Source organism: Mandrillus leucophaeus, unplaced genomic scaffold (assembly GCF_000951045.1).
Source record: "Mandrillus leucophaeus isolate KB7577 unplaced genomic scaffold, Mleu.le_1.0 Scaffold355, whole genome shotgun sequence".
Classification (NCBI taxonomy): domain Eukaryota; kingdom Metazoa; phylum Chordata; class Mammalia; order Primates; family Cercopithecidae; genus Mandrillus; species Mandrillus leucophaeus.
This window is the reverse complement of record NW_012103754.1, coordinates 286,066-301,480: the sequence shown is the minus strand read 5'-3', so window position 1 is coordinate 301,480 and position 15,415 is coordinate 286,066. Positions and strand designations below refer to the sequence as shown.

Here is a 15,415-nt window from a genome sequence, read left to right as displayed (position 1 = left end):
CAAGCCTTAGAACTGGGACTCTCTCAACTTTAAACAAGGGTCCTTAGAGGCAGAAAGCTGCAGTCATTTGTTTCAAGTCATCTCTGAATTCTATGGAGAGCTGACCTAGGAGGAAACTCTTCCCAACACAGGGCTCCTTCACAGGGACTTTACGTCACTGTCTAGGTTGACTATGGGTGCAAAATCTCACTTAGAAAATTTAAGAAAGACAAAAAATAAAAATGAAAAAATGTTTAATATTAGGTAAAAATAGCCTCCTGGAAAGTATGGAAAATGAAGTTACCCTGTGTCATGGGTCATTGCTCCTATTTTGGAGAATTAGTCAGAAGCTTATAACACATGTGCAGCCTTAGCCGATATAACCAGACCAGGCAGAGTAAAGTCTTCCTGACTCTTGGAAGAGACCAAAATAATCAATCAAGGGATTTTGTAATTATCCTCCTGACTGTGCCCTTAGTTAAAAGCTCCAGGAGCAGGAGCCAGGAGGGGCGCTAAGGCAAGCCAAACAGTTGGAGACCATGGTGTTGTAAGGGCCGGAGCCACACGCTCCCCAGTCATAGCAGGAAGGGAAAGAGACTCGATCTTGTTGGAGGAAGGATGAGATGTGTGAAAATCGCTTACTGATTTTTTTATTGAAAGAGGCCATTTTTGCAATGCTGACTGCCCAATCAGCAAGCCTCACGCTTCAGTTATGCCTTTGAGGCTAAAACACATGATTCAATTTGCGTATGTTGGATTGTGAAAATGTGAAGCATGAAATGTACTCTATCATTGACTCTACTACTACTTACACAACTTCTGCACCTAATCCGTGGAATGTTGATATTTAACATTTGGAATATTTATCATAGGCTTATGTGTTTTCTAACTAATTCCACATTTAATATACATACATTGAAATGTTAGGTAATAAAAATGAGATGTTACCTGTTGTCTCACAAATTTGCCTTTCCACTCTTACTAACCCTTAGGATCAGATACTGTTTTGATCATTAACTTTAAAACTAGATGAACAGGTGGCTTTGCCCATTTGTAAACAGGTGTGTTAACTTGTCCCTGGAGAACAGATACCTCATTTCTTGGCTGGCACTATGGGTGTGGGTCTCTTAGGGAAAAGGATTGTTTTTGAGCTAATATAATCCTAGTAACAGCATATTAGCTAAAAAAAAAAAAAAAACACTTGGGCAGCAAAACTACCTCCATTCTTGTTCTCAGGACTATGAAAAGAATTGTGAAATGTCTTGGCAGATTCAGAAATTCAGTGGAAGATTTCACACGTTAATTCAGTACCTAATGTGCCACATTAAACAAAGGACAAGTAAGAGATTGATCTGAAATGTATCTGAGCAGATTATTAAGATTTTATTTCCTATTATATACAAGAACCTAGCATCAACCAACCCTCCTCACTTTATATAATCGCAGAATTCCATTTTTAAGCAAAGACATGTGGCTTTTTGATGCTTGAGCTCCTTAAATTTCCATACTCTGAGAGAATGTAAAATGCGAATTCTAACCCAACCTGTCTTTTACAGGGTATAATGGCAAAATTCTTAATTCTAAATAGGCAGGTAAGTGCAATCAGGTCTGACTCAAGGGAAATGTGGCAAATAGTCACTGGAACTGTCTGAAATACATGACCAGTTTCTAATTTGAATTCTCCTCTCCTCTTTGTTTTGATATTTCTGCAGCCAATGGTGAGCCGGTGGATAACCAGGTTGGCTGCCCCTTTCAGCTGTCTGCACTGTGACAGGACTGCTTATGTCACTGAGAAGGCAGAGACAAGTGAATATGACACAAGGGATCTTCCTGTTTGCTTGGAAGGTTGGCCCTCAGTCAATAACCTAGGGCTTCACCATGCCAAATCCAAAATGTTCTGTTGTTGATCTCTGGTATCAACAGCTCAGAAACTGCAAAACAGACCCCCGACAGTTACCAACACCCTCCTCCAAAGAGCATTCTGTTTACCGTTTCGTGTTTTCTCAGGTAAGCGAAGGCTTGCTGCGATTGTAACTCTGCAAAATGGAAGGGGACAGGGAACGTGTACTTAGAAACCATGATGGATGAGGGCTGACTATCCAGAACCTTCAACAATGTGTAACTCTTGATTCTGTAAGCAGTCAGTACACTGAAATCATACGTGCTGTCGAACAGAGAATATGGTGATTCAATGCCATGCTGTTGAGTGATCAGTTTTGGAATGGTCACCTGGATTCCTGAAGTACTGATTACCCAGGAAAGGGGCCTCAAGGTTCACCCAACTCTTCTTCTTAAGTCATAAGAATGCTTTAATCTATTTCAAAATGCATTCAAGAAAAGTAAACCTAGAAGTATTTATGATTACCTTTTATCAGAAATATGCATATGCATACACACACACACACACACACACACACACACACGTACACACATTACCTGACATTTGTGGGGCAGAAATTTGTTACTCAGTTCTATCTCATTTGGCTCTGCACATAGTAGGTGCTCAATATATGCACATTGTATTAATTATTCAGTTACAGTGCTAAGAGGGAAGGGAGGTGCTGACCTTAAGGAGTCTCGCCTTTTGTCTTCAGCATTGACTTTGATATTTTCTTTCTAGAACAGGACAGTGAGGAGAGCCCCTGCCTGCCCACCATTGTTGCTAACTCCAGCTGGTCTATCACTGAAAACTTTAAAATGCAGAATCTAAAACTAATTAATATATGTACAAGTAGGTTTGGAGGGAAGGAGAACAAAAGGGAGAACTGCTACCCCAGCGGCTGAAAAGTCCCACTGGGGTGCAGACATACTCCCCTGATCTTGAGCACTGAGCATCTTCCCAGAGTGACGTGTAACAGCCCCAGAGCCTCTGCCCTGAGCATGAGGGTCTTGGTGTTGGCAGCATATCAAGCCTCATCCATGGCTGTCTTTTCCCTGCTTTCTTTAGTATGCTTGGTCTTGGGAAAGTGCTCATACAATAAGAGGGTGAGAGGGATGGACAGGGTTAAATTCATAACGTGGTGCTCATTCACACCACATTAGCCATAGGGACACTACAATTAGGCATAAAATTTTTATTTCTGTGAAATATACTCTAAGTCCTAAAAAAAAAAAAAAAAAGAAAGCCAGCAAAGAAAGGAATTTCCCTTGGGGGGTGGGGGAAACAACCAAAAGCCAAACCAGGTACTCTTGAAGGCAAACAGCAGAGCAGCATTAGAACAACTACCATCATTGACACCAACCTACAGGACACGAGGCCAAAAACAGGTTTGAATCCAGAAAATACAAGTCATTATGACTTATCCTATTGATCACTGAAAAATCAGAACCACGGAATAATACACCGAGTTTCTAAATTTCCAAGTTATTTCCAAGTACGAGTGGTCTCTGTCTCATGAAGGAAGTCGGTAAGTCTATCTGCAGGAAAACCTGGTTCAGATGAAGCCACAGTCAGCTGCCATTAGCACGGACAGCAGAACAGTTTCATTCTTGCCATCCCTTATAATCATTTCCCCCTCGTTCCTGCAACTGGTGATGAGCAACGCTTTCCACGACCCAGACAACAAACAGCTGGATGGATGCCAGGAGACCATACATCCGTGGTCTACCATGCCCTTTTTAATCAACTTCCTAATTAAAAAATGCCATGCTGGCATGAGGTATGAAGGGAGTAGGCTTGGAATATATTTTACAAAATAGCATCCCCTAATCCTGGGGTTGTTGAAAATCTGTGTTCTTACAGATGTTGATGAGTTTTTCTGGTGCAGAGATAGAATCAATTTGCTTGTGCCTGGCCCTCAAGACGTATTAAATTTATCCTGGAGGAAACTGGATTCTGAAAAGCTCTTGCCCAGATGCATTAGGGCAGGTGGGAGTTTCAGAGAAGCACAGGGTCCACCGGCAGATGCGGCACTGATTTCCGAATGTTCACAAGCTACCAGACAGCTCCAGAGCAGACTCGGTTTGATGGCTCTCTATGGGGTGCCCTGCAGACTCGATTATTTCTACAACCAGTCTGGCTAGCATTGTTTCATGGCGACAAAGCTCTGTGCTTTCAGCTTCTGTTCAGATGGCACAGGCTGATGGAATACGTGCACCAGGAAGGGGAGGTTGGGCCAAATTTAAAGTCAGCCTCTAAGAATGGTCCATTGCTTTTAGGGTTCAGTGGTGTGGTAGCCCCTGGAATCAAGAGGTGATGCTGACTTTTGAAAAATCTTTCTGTTGAGGGCCATTAAAACACACTGTGCATTTAGGTTGAGATAACGGCATGAAGGCACCACTCAGAACAGTGTTTGAGCTAGAAATCCTATAATGAAAATCTTTGTCAATGTACTAAAAAAAAAAAGACCCCCATAAATTATTAATTCATGAGTTGTTTGCTTTAGAGTCCTAAACCTGACATTCCACACTTGAAAATTTCTCAAGCAAATGCCCAATATCCTTGAGGTAATTTTCTTTGAAGCAATTGGAGTGTTCTATGTAAACAGTCAGACTTCAGTAAAAAGCAGTCAGTATGCAATATTGAGTCCTAAAGTTCTTTCAACTATATTAATGAGTGCACAAACACATCTGAAGCAGGCTTACATGGCACACATACTAACCCTGTGGCTCAAACATTGTCAGCTTACACACATTTTCACACTGGCATTTTAAAAATACACACATGCATGCACTCACAAAACCACGAAAGAGAGGAATTATAGTACCCAAGAGTGCAAAAATACACAACAGTACTGAATTTTAAAGGGAATACAGTCAAATAACCTTTTTAATAAAAAATATTTACCTGTTTTGTTTTTTGTTTTTTTTTCATTCACAATCAATGGAAACCCCACCAAAGCAATGCCCTCTGTGGCTTCGGTGAGCAGAGCAGGCCCACTGAGACAGCAGACGCCCCACACTGACCAGCATTGCCTACACAGGGCATTTAAGTAAAGGAGGGCTGCATCTTCGGACTCACACCTTGGAATCACATCAATTGATTAAAAATTTTGCCATAAAAGGCTGCTGTTCTTTCCAAAGTTGACACTCAACCTTAGAGTCCAACTAGACAGGGAAAAATTCCCTCAGAAATCACCTTTTCAGACAGGTGCACATCAGCCTGTTTCCAGTCCTGGGACCTTTCCGTGTCTTTGCCCGTGAGCCTGCTCCACGGCCTGAGAACAAACGTGACAGTGAGTGGCACATGAGGCTCCGTGGAGTGGAGACTAATATGACACAATTTTGACCCTAAGAAAAAAACAAAACAAACAAACAAAAAACAGCTGGGCTCCACCTTTGAAGGCAGCCAGGCACAAAGAGCATCGGAGAAGGGGCTTTCAGGGATCTCCGCAGAGAAATGCACAAGGTGAGGTTAAAAAGTAAAAGCTGATATTTTGCCCCAAGAAAGTTATAAACCACCATCATAAAGCTAAAAGCAGCTGCATTAATCATATAAAGCTTGGTTCAACTCTAACATGAAATGTAGCCATGAGACAATAATGGAACTATGACTTTATGACTTTTCTCTAGGTAAGATTTCATGAATCTGCTTGAAAACAATTTGATATTTAAAACTGCTTGAGTTACATTTTTAAAAACTCAATTTTTTCCTCATTCTAGTTTACCAGTAAATTTAAAAATGAAATAGAAAAAGAAATGTGTCTGTGTGTATAAACACACACACATTGAAAAAACAATAGATAATTTACCTATTATGCAGAAAAAGCTCAATGTGAGTACTAAGAAACTTGCAGGATGAGAGGGAAAATGATGAAAGCCAAGTTTCAGCAGCTTCACATTAAGGGTTAATATGTTTTTCAATACCTTGTGTTTGAGGTTTAGATTCGTTAAAGGTGGTTTCCTTATTTTTTGAAAAGGTATATTTTTTTAAACAGAAAATATTTTCCCCTCCCCCCAAAAGTTATATTTTCTGTCAAATATTCACTGTTATTGTTTAAAGCAAACAGCTAAAGTAAAGCAACTCTTTAGGAAAAAAAAGCTTAAAATAAAAGCAAAATAAGATCAAGTGATCTAAAATATTCAGGAATCTATAAAAAGACAGTTAAAGAATAACAATTTCTACTTGAGTTCTACCTAAAAAGCAGGTGAAATAATTAGGTCAGTGAAAACGAAAAACCTTGCCTTTTAGGGAGAATCGGAATTATTAAAACAGGATAGAACTATTTATCTGCGAATTCCCCCAGATGGAAGTATATTTAACTAAATATTAAAGCACCCATATTGCAGTAGCACAGTCACAGAATTATATAAGAAATGTGTCACTGATGACAATAGAAAATTAGGATTCCAGCAGGCTCTTTATTCTTACTTCTCAACTCAGAAGACTGATTTGCAAAAATGATCTCCATTTTTCTGAAAAGAACTGAGAGTATCACTGTGTGCTAATTTCTACATTTCCTAGTTGTAGATTCTACAGATCAATAGAAACTTCAGTTCAGTTTTCACAATCTCCAGTAAGTTGCTGGTTAAATTAGCTAAAATCATCTTCCAGCTAGGAAAAATACATACTAGTCAAAACTAATTATGTCTGGGCTTTAATTGAAACAACATTTGCTAATTTTGCTGGTCTCGATGCACGGTTTCAGAAAATATTAATTAAACACATTGAATAATGGCTGCTGTAAGTTTCTAAAAACAATCACATCTAAACAGTTAATTTCCACTTCAGACACATGCACACCAAGACGGATGAAGCCGCTACCCCACACCAGCAGCAAATGACTATTCTTTTGTTACTGACCATCAGGAGTTGAACTTTGCTCCACTTTGGGAAGCGGAACAAACGCTCTGGAGAAGACAGGGAGCACAGGACATATTTACCTGGAGGGGATATCAAAGAGCAGCCTCAAGACTTGCCAAACAAAGTCGTCCCAGTGAATTATCTGTGCCTGCAGCCGCACTTGGCACCTTCGGCTGAGCCAGTGTCTGACAAGCAGTTGTTCCCACGGCAGCCACCCCTGCCTTCCATCTTAGGGACTCACCCAGAAAATTCTCCAACCTGCTCCACGACTACAAAACTCTTCTAATGCTTTTGAACGCCCACCATTTGTTCTCCATTCATCCAATCAACTTTCCACTGCACATCTTCTCTCTCTACCGGCGCCCAGGCAAGGGGCCACTTCTCATCTGTATGCTAATTATTTTGCCACATGGACAAAAGTAATAATGCTTTCAGACAGGAAACTAACAGGCCTGAAGTCGAAGATGGAAATTAATAAGTTGACACCACTAAACGACAGGGAAGACGGGCATGCGTACAGCGCTCTGCCGGGCGGGTGAAGCGCAGCCTCCATCAAAAGGCAGCAGACAGACAGCGCCGGGCTGCGAGTCCCGCCTGTGCTGCGTGCACCAGGCTCAGGCTCCCTCAGAGACCACATCGCTGCAGCAGAAACAGCCTCGGGAGCATCCTGCTGACTTACCCTGTCTCAGGCTGCCTCCTTGAAGCCACACAAAACATATCCACTTCCCCAAGCCCTAAGGTGGGAGGGAACTTCACTGCTGGTCTAGATATTTTTCACACTACAGCTGTGGATTAAACCAGCGGTTTCTAACCTTCCTGGGTATCAACCTTGCAACACAGGCAGACACGAGTGGAGATGTGTGCTGTGTGCTGCTTGCCTTGTACCCACAGGCCCCTAAATCTCTAGAGCAGAATGTGTATCATGAGCAGTGCTGTATTTAATGTAATAGATGAGAACTGTAAATACTGGAGTCAGGCTGTTAGCAGCTACCAGCCAGGCAGTCTATCTAAAAATATCTCCCCTATCATTGATGTTATGGTAAATTCATGCTGTGGCCAAAGAAACCTCACAGAAATAAGCTGAACCTACAGTATTTGAAATGGCATTACCGGTTAACATCCAAGCCAAACAAAAAGAGGTTCCAAAACCTGTCACTTCTTCAAATAAAAGAATGGTGACACAAGAGTTAACTCTAACTGATTCTTAAAATCTTTTTTGGGTTGCCAACCACACTATATTATTCTGTTTCAGTATGAGCTTCTTGTATCATTTTCTTTTAAAACAAAAGACATGAAACTTCTTGTCTAAGAAAGTTAAAACATTTTTCACCTTTTAGTATTGCTTGAAGAAAAAAATATAGACAAAGTTTTCTTTGAAAAGACAAGACCTTATAAGGTTTTTAAAATAACGAAGGGAACATAGATACCTGATGTTCATTAGCATTTTTTTCTGGCTTAAAAAAGTGCTGATTTTATAAATGGCTTCTTGAATTAAGTCATAGATGTTTTACTCTGGTGGAGACTATACCGTTTCACTCTCTGCAGACCTCTCTCCTATAACACTCACCGTTATGAAAGGCTACATTAAATCATAAAGGCAACTTTAGCACCTCCCACCCTCGCCCCTGGAAACTAGCCTTGAATACACAGACTCATGTTTAACAACAACTCCAGGCAGCATGCAGACATATCGGTGCCCACAATGGCATTACACTGAAGGAGAAGCTCTTTTGAGAGACAGTCCATTGTCGGCGTGTTCACATGCCAGACCAAGAGACTTTAGGAAGTGTTGTGTATGCAATCAAATGAGAGCTGGAGCTAGGCAGGCAGGTAGAGAAACAACTATTTTTGAAGTACTTAAGAGAAGAACTGGGAACTGCAACCACCAGGAAAAAAAAAAAAAAAAAAATCCTATGTAACCTTTACAATAAAAGGAAAGAAGTACCTTTTTGTGGAAGAGCTGGTGGCCATCAAGCCAAATCCTGTTCCGCAGTCTGCTTCTCACCCACGCAGGGCTCTGTCTGCCGCGGAGAGACCATCGCACGTGCTGGTCACAGTTCCCTCTGTGTTTCCATTCCATTCACCCCTACCCTCTGGCGCCCGCACTTCACCAGCCCACTATCCACAGTGAGTGAGAGTCGAGAGCAGAACAGCACGAGGGAGCAACCACTGCAGGCTTTCCACAGAGCACAGTGCTGACTGTGGTTTCCGTGGGGAGACTGACAGAGAAGCCCCAAGTTACCAGGAACACCCTCTTCCAGCTCTCAGAGGTAATTCCTCTGAAGACCAAGCTCTTGCCTGATGTGTTGGGACCAGACTTACTGGTTACTACAGAGACTGCAATTCCCTTCCTGTCGAGCCCTGCTAGACACCACTGCAGTCTGAAAGCAAGGAAAGCTTTAAGAGAATGTCCTGTATCATTCCATCTTCTCACAACACAATACTCCTTACACTGAGACTAAAATATTCACCCCCCCAACTTTTCCGATAATCACCACGTGGGGAGCAGAGATTATTTTAAAAGAGGTACATGGTTGGAAAATTTTCCTAGCAGAATAGCCTAATACAGCAATGTTTATCAGTCTTTCTCTATCTAATAAATAAGCATTTATGCATTCTTTCTAGTTTTATAACACCTGGCTTACATTTTCTCTGCCATCTCTGATTACTTCTACAGATACCCTGAGGACTCATTATGATGTCAAAGCCAAAAACACTTCCATTGTGGAAACATGCATAGAAAAATCATTGTGTATGCTGGAACAATGCAGGTGTGAAAGAAACACAGAGAGAAGAGAGGGTGGCAAAACAGACAAACAGGGACCGAGTTAAAGAGAGAGAGGGCAGAAGAGAGAGAAAGGAAAGTGGAGAGAAAGAGAGAGAAGAGACAAGACACAAAGATATTACAAACTGAACCACATTGCATTGAAATAGCCCACTGATGGAAAAAATGGATAGCTGTTGCCTTTAAATAATCTAATATCAGAAAAAAATCATACAACAAATTACTGTAAAAGTAGAATATTTGTATTATTTCATATGAGTTATGGTCACTACAGGCAATATTTTAAGTATGGGGGTGGCATGCCAATTTAAAATATCTTTCTCATACCAGCAACCATGATATGTAGATATGACACTACCCCCAACCACACACACACAAACACAAACCTACATCTAATTTCTTCTTCAAGTTTGTGGTATCTTTTATCTTCAGTTTAGTTTGGAAGAAATGCAGATCCATGTCAGGTGTTGTGTAGAATAGAGCATGATGAAACTTAGCTTGGTGAAAAATATGTTATTCACAAGTTTTTGTTCAAGTTTATCCTCAGTTACTCCTTTCTAAAGGATACTACACAACTTTTCAAATAAAAAAGAAGATATTCATAAAAAGAATTCTTAAAAACTTGAAAATAGGAAAGTGCATAATGTCCTTGCAATCAAATTATGCAATGGAGTAGTTTGATTATAAGAATTTAGCAAAACTGTCGGTCTCTCTTTCTGAGTCTACCATTCATTTGCCTCCTGAACAGAGTTCTGGAAAGACTTTGCCTCAAGGTAGACTTCCTGGCAAAGGACAACACACATTGGAAAAACTGATTATTGATTGAAAATTATAGCCCTGGTCTAAAAGGGACACCCAGCCAAACCAAACTGTAAGTGCAGGGCAGAGTGGTCATTACCAAAGAGCGTCTGACTAGTCCCCCTAATTCCACGGAGGAGATTTTTAATATAAAACATTTAAGAGTAGATAGGCCTTTAAGTTGTTTGAAGTTAAAATGTGTCCACCAAAATATACAAGTAAACAAAGTCTTTCAGATTATATATTATGTATTTTTAAAATAATATCTCTCCCTCAAATTAGATTGGCTTACAGGTAGAGTTGAAAATCTAGTTTATGCATGTGACTTTGAAAACATTATTTACTTGACAAAATTAATTTTTCACAGAGAAGTAATTGGCTTTTAAAAATTATACCTGTAAAGCATTTATAAAAGCAGTTGAACAGATTATTAACTCAATATTTTTAATTTTAAGTATAATTGTAACAAATAGAAAAACTTTACAAATCTTTGAAATTGCATAATCACTTATTTCTTTTCCCTAGTCTATTAAACATTGACACAGAAAGCAGACAGAAAACATCAGACAGTGAAATAATTGGGCATATTCAAGAGTAATGGACAAAATAGAAACATTTTCAAGAGAGTAAAAATTAAATAAACAAATTAGGTGAAAAACATAACAGGGACAGTGAAAACAGCATATTAAAGAAGTCTCATTCTCTGAAAGTATCCACACAGTCCTAAGGTCATGCTTTGACAGCCTTTATAACCTCAAAGAAGACTATGTACTCATATTCCTTTAGGAATTTTTGTACACCACTCATATGTGGTCACAAATTATTGGGCCTTTACCTTGATCTCAGCTTCTAACACAAATTTGTGAAATTGGCATAAGTTCTGCAGCTGGATACAAGTCTAACTAAAGAAAAGTTGAAATTTGTGTGTCATGCATACTTTCTGCCTGTGACACCAGATAGTCCTGGTGCATCTTTTCAAAGATGAATTTTATTAATAATTACATGTATTTGGAGAAAATTTTACAGTTGAAAAGTAATAATGTTTATAATTTTTCAACCCACAACTATGCATATATACAAGTAATTTTTAACTTATTGATAAGTTTGAGTATTTGGAAATAGAGTACAATGTGTGTGTAATGGCAGATGGAAAGTCTTTACTAAATAAAAATCTTCAAGTATAGATATCTTTGCTGCCACCATCTTCAAAACATCCAAATGTGACCATGAAGGCTTCTCCTACTTCTACCTCAACTAGCACAATCATTAAGGTGATGAAAGTGAGCCATTTTCACATTGCCAATAAACTAGGAGGAAGTCAGTCACTGTTGAATGCAATCGCTATCAGCTGCGGACAGCTCCTGGTGCTGAAAGGGAAGGCAGAGAAGCCTGCTCACAATAGCTCACTCCACCAGCCTTTGAAAAATCACAGCAAAACTGAATGAGGTGGCAAGTGCTCAGCCTGAATAGCACTGTCTACAGAACAATGGCAGCCAACTCTAAATCCTACTATAATCACATTAATGAGATTAATCAGTGAATTAGCAGCAGTCAAATGTCAGGGAGGCAAGGAAGAATCCAACCAAGATTGGTAATTAACTTTTTGGGGGTGGGGGTGGGGAGGAAGCAAAAATCAATTGTGCGACTTCAGAGGTTTTTTTTAGATGTTGACAATTTTGATTCACAAATCTGAAGACTATATGTACAGATCAAAGGGCACTAACTTAATCCTTCATATTATAATATAGATCCAGATCTCATATTACTGATGCTTAAACTATAGTCCTCTGAGAAAGCTGATGTCACTTTAAATAATATTCTTAATCTATCAGAATTTTATTGTTTTAAATTCTTTAAATGCACGATTAATGTTTAAAATAAACTTATTTCTCTGAAACTCAAGCTAAAATATAAAGAAATATGGCTGATTAAAACCAGAAGGATTATATAACAACTGTTATTGCTTATGAAAAGTGTATGATAGTATGGTAAGAGTTTTCAAAGTGCAATCAGGTAAAGTACCATCACAAAAACACATCAGCAGTGGTCTATTTTGGTTAATAAAGAAAATTTATCACTCAAGTATAACTTTAAGGAGACTTTTAAGCAATTGACTTACTGCATTTGAGGTGATAGAATCATACATGTTCTTTTAGGTCAATCAGAAAAAACAAACTTCCTTTTTTTCTGGAATGTGTCTCTTAGTAGCATTTATAACTTACCATCAACACTTTGGATTCAAAGTTCTTGAGAGGTGAAAACTTATAGGAATGCAATGCTATTGTGTTTTTGAAAAGGAATATTGTATAAAATACTTTTCTTTAAAAATAATTACATTTTTATCTGTATGGGAGACATGACTTTATTAGTTTTAAAGCTACATGACACTTAGGAAGTTGAACAATTAGAAAGACCCTCATATGCCTGTAAGGGTGGTTTTGGGATGCTTTTGTCTATGATGTTAATTTTGTTTAGTAAAAAATATAAACATTTGAACAAAAAGACTCTTATATAAAATATGTTTACTCTAAGTAACTTAGAAATTATTTAGCTTATATAGCTTTGATGGTACAAGAAATTGTCATGGTTAATGCTAAATTCAAAATCTGTTCTCTATATTTTATATAACTAACTTTCATATAAATATTTACATATACATTTTTGCTTTATTCAGATCTATCTTAAAACTAAAGTGTACCATTTAAACTTTTAGTTTATTAATTTAGGTGTTACAAAAAGACATATTTCTGTTATAAATTACCTTTTGTTTCATTATCATTAACTTCAAACATTTAAGTTAAATTTAAAAATCTTTATTTGAGTTTCTCCACTTAAACAATATAAATCAACTCTCTTCTTATCATTAGGTAAATTCATCAAAAATATCTAACATTTTAATTGCCTTTGTATAAAATGATGTGCTTCATTTGTAATGTAAAGTAATCCAGTCAAGTCTCTGGGAACTTTTTGTTTCAGTATCCTCTTATCCTCCAAGCACTATACATGCATCATGTTTTGTTTTTGTATCTTTTTCCTTAATAAACAACATCACAGTTAAGTCATGCAACCTAATACCCATTTCAGTTTAAAGACAGATTTTCTGTGGATTACAAAGCCTCCAGTCCAGGAACATTTCAGCTACCAGCCATGCTATAAAAATAACTTTAAAAAGGAGCAGACAATGGAACAGCAGCCTCAGCCCTTGAGCTACGGTAAAACACATCCTGCTCACTAAGTCCCCCAAAAATTAACCTAACGAGCATCACGTACCTCACAATGACCACAACCGCTCACAAGCGAAAGACAAGTTCAATTTTGGTAACTGTGCTGGCTCAAAATACACAGACAGGGAAGAAAACCCTGTTCCACCACAAGTTTGAAAGGATGATGAGACACATGCATGCCACCGAGATGCAGAAAAGGTGGCTTTTTGTCTTCAGTGAATATTGATATCATAACCCATAGTCCAGGGAATGAAAAAATTAAAATACACCCACCAACAATGAGTAAAAAAACCAGGGGGGCTTCAAGAAGACTGCAGGGAAAAGCTCTCTCACTCTATTTAGTGTGCAGTAGCTTAGGGAAAAAAAAATGTCGCCCGGGCAGGAATGACAAATGCAGCGCGATAGGCTCGCAGGCCTCAGCGATCTGTTTGACTTCCACACACCCCCCATGCACACACTCCCACTCATCCTCTCCTAGGCTTTTTTTTTTTTTTTCCACATTTTTTTTTCACAAGCTCCAAATCCCCGGCATATGACCTTCTGTTAAATAGATAAAAAAAAAATTGCTTATCAGTCATGCAAATGAGGCTGAATTCATTTTCCACAACAGATGGCCTCATAGATAATGATGATGGAAGAGAGAAAATTGAATGTCTCTCACAAGGTGGCCATGGCAACCGAGAGCAGAATAATATCAATAATAAACTCACTGCATAATAAGGTTGTCAGTCCTACAAATCAAAGTCTCCAGCTAAATCAGGTATACCACCCCAGCTAGTTACCAGGTAAATAGTACACACACACACACACACACACACACACTTCCCCAGAGTGGCTTGAAACCTTTCATGGTCACTGTAAAATGTGTACATGTGTGTGTGTGTGTTGGTGGCAGGAAGGGGTTGCGGGAGAGAATAGTTGGATAATGAAATGACAATGTGACTTTTTTCTTTTCTTTTCCTTTCATTATGTTTTCTGCAATAGACTCGGTTTCATGCAGGACCTTCTAACTAGCCATATTGAAATCTGGATGCGGTGCTGAAGGCTTTCTCTCCTCCCTCTGCCTCCGCGCTCTCGCTCTGATGTGCTGCATTGATGCAATAGCAGCTCGCCTCAGGCTTCCACCTTGGCTCCCAGGGGGACATCCTGCAAAATGAATCAGCAGCCATCCTGAGCAGGCTGATTAAAATGAAAATGGCAAGGCACATGTCTGGGCGGAACTGGAGCTCAGCTTTGCTGCTTGTCTGGCAAGCATGCTCAATATAGCTCTTGCTAATAATGGCTTACTGCCTTTCATTTTTTAAAAAGGTATCACCCTTTTTCCCCTTCACTGACTGGTGTTGTGTGTGTGTGTGTGTGTGTGTGTGTGCGCGCGCGAAAGAGAGTGTGCATGTATGTGTGCGTGCGTGTCGTGGGGGGAAACGAGAATGGATGGTTCTATTCTTCTAATTTTCTGCTGCTCACATGCAGACTGCCTGCCTGACATCACCATTATTTTAATGCTGAACTTACTTCCGTTTTTCTTTTGGGACGGGGTGGGGGGCGGTTGATAAGTCTTGGGGCGGAAGGGCTAGTTTTGAAATCAAGCTGCCTAAAAGGCCCAGACAGGGTTTTTACACTCCAGATTCAATAATTTCTAACCAAATCCGAGGCAACAGACCTCGAGAGAACTCCGATGCTTTGCTTCACAGGCTCACAGTTGGACATGCTGAAACGCAGCCTAAGAGGAAGCCTATTTCTGTTTCAAGCATTTGCAACCAGCCTGTTACCGTATCCTAGATATTATGCAACACAAAGAATTAAAATAGAGAAAGCTACTAGCTAATAAGATAATCGAACGCAATTTAAAAAATAAATCTTGGATATTTTGTTGTTTAAAATTCTCAG

At 39.3% G+C, this 15,415-nt stretch overlaps 1 protein-coding gene across 3 annotated transcripts in view; it reads right to left on the bottom strand.

Moving 5' to 3' along the window:
* MYT1L (myelin transcription factor 1-like) overlaps positions 1-13,984 on the bottom strand; it is a 557,824-nt gene extending 543,840 nt beyond the window's left edge. For all 3 annotated transcript variants that reach the window (XM_011989525.1, XM_011989526.1, XM_011989527.1), the window contains exon 1: positions 13,575-13,984. The gene's annotated coding sequence lies outside the window, so the exon portion shown is untranslated. The remainder of the gene's footprint in view (positions 1-13,574) is intronic.
* Positions 13,985-15,415: the final 1,431 nt, after the last annotated feature.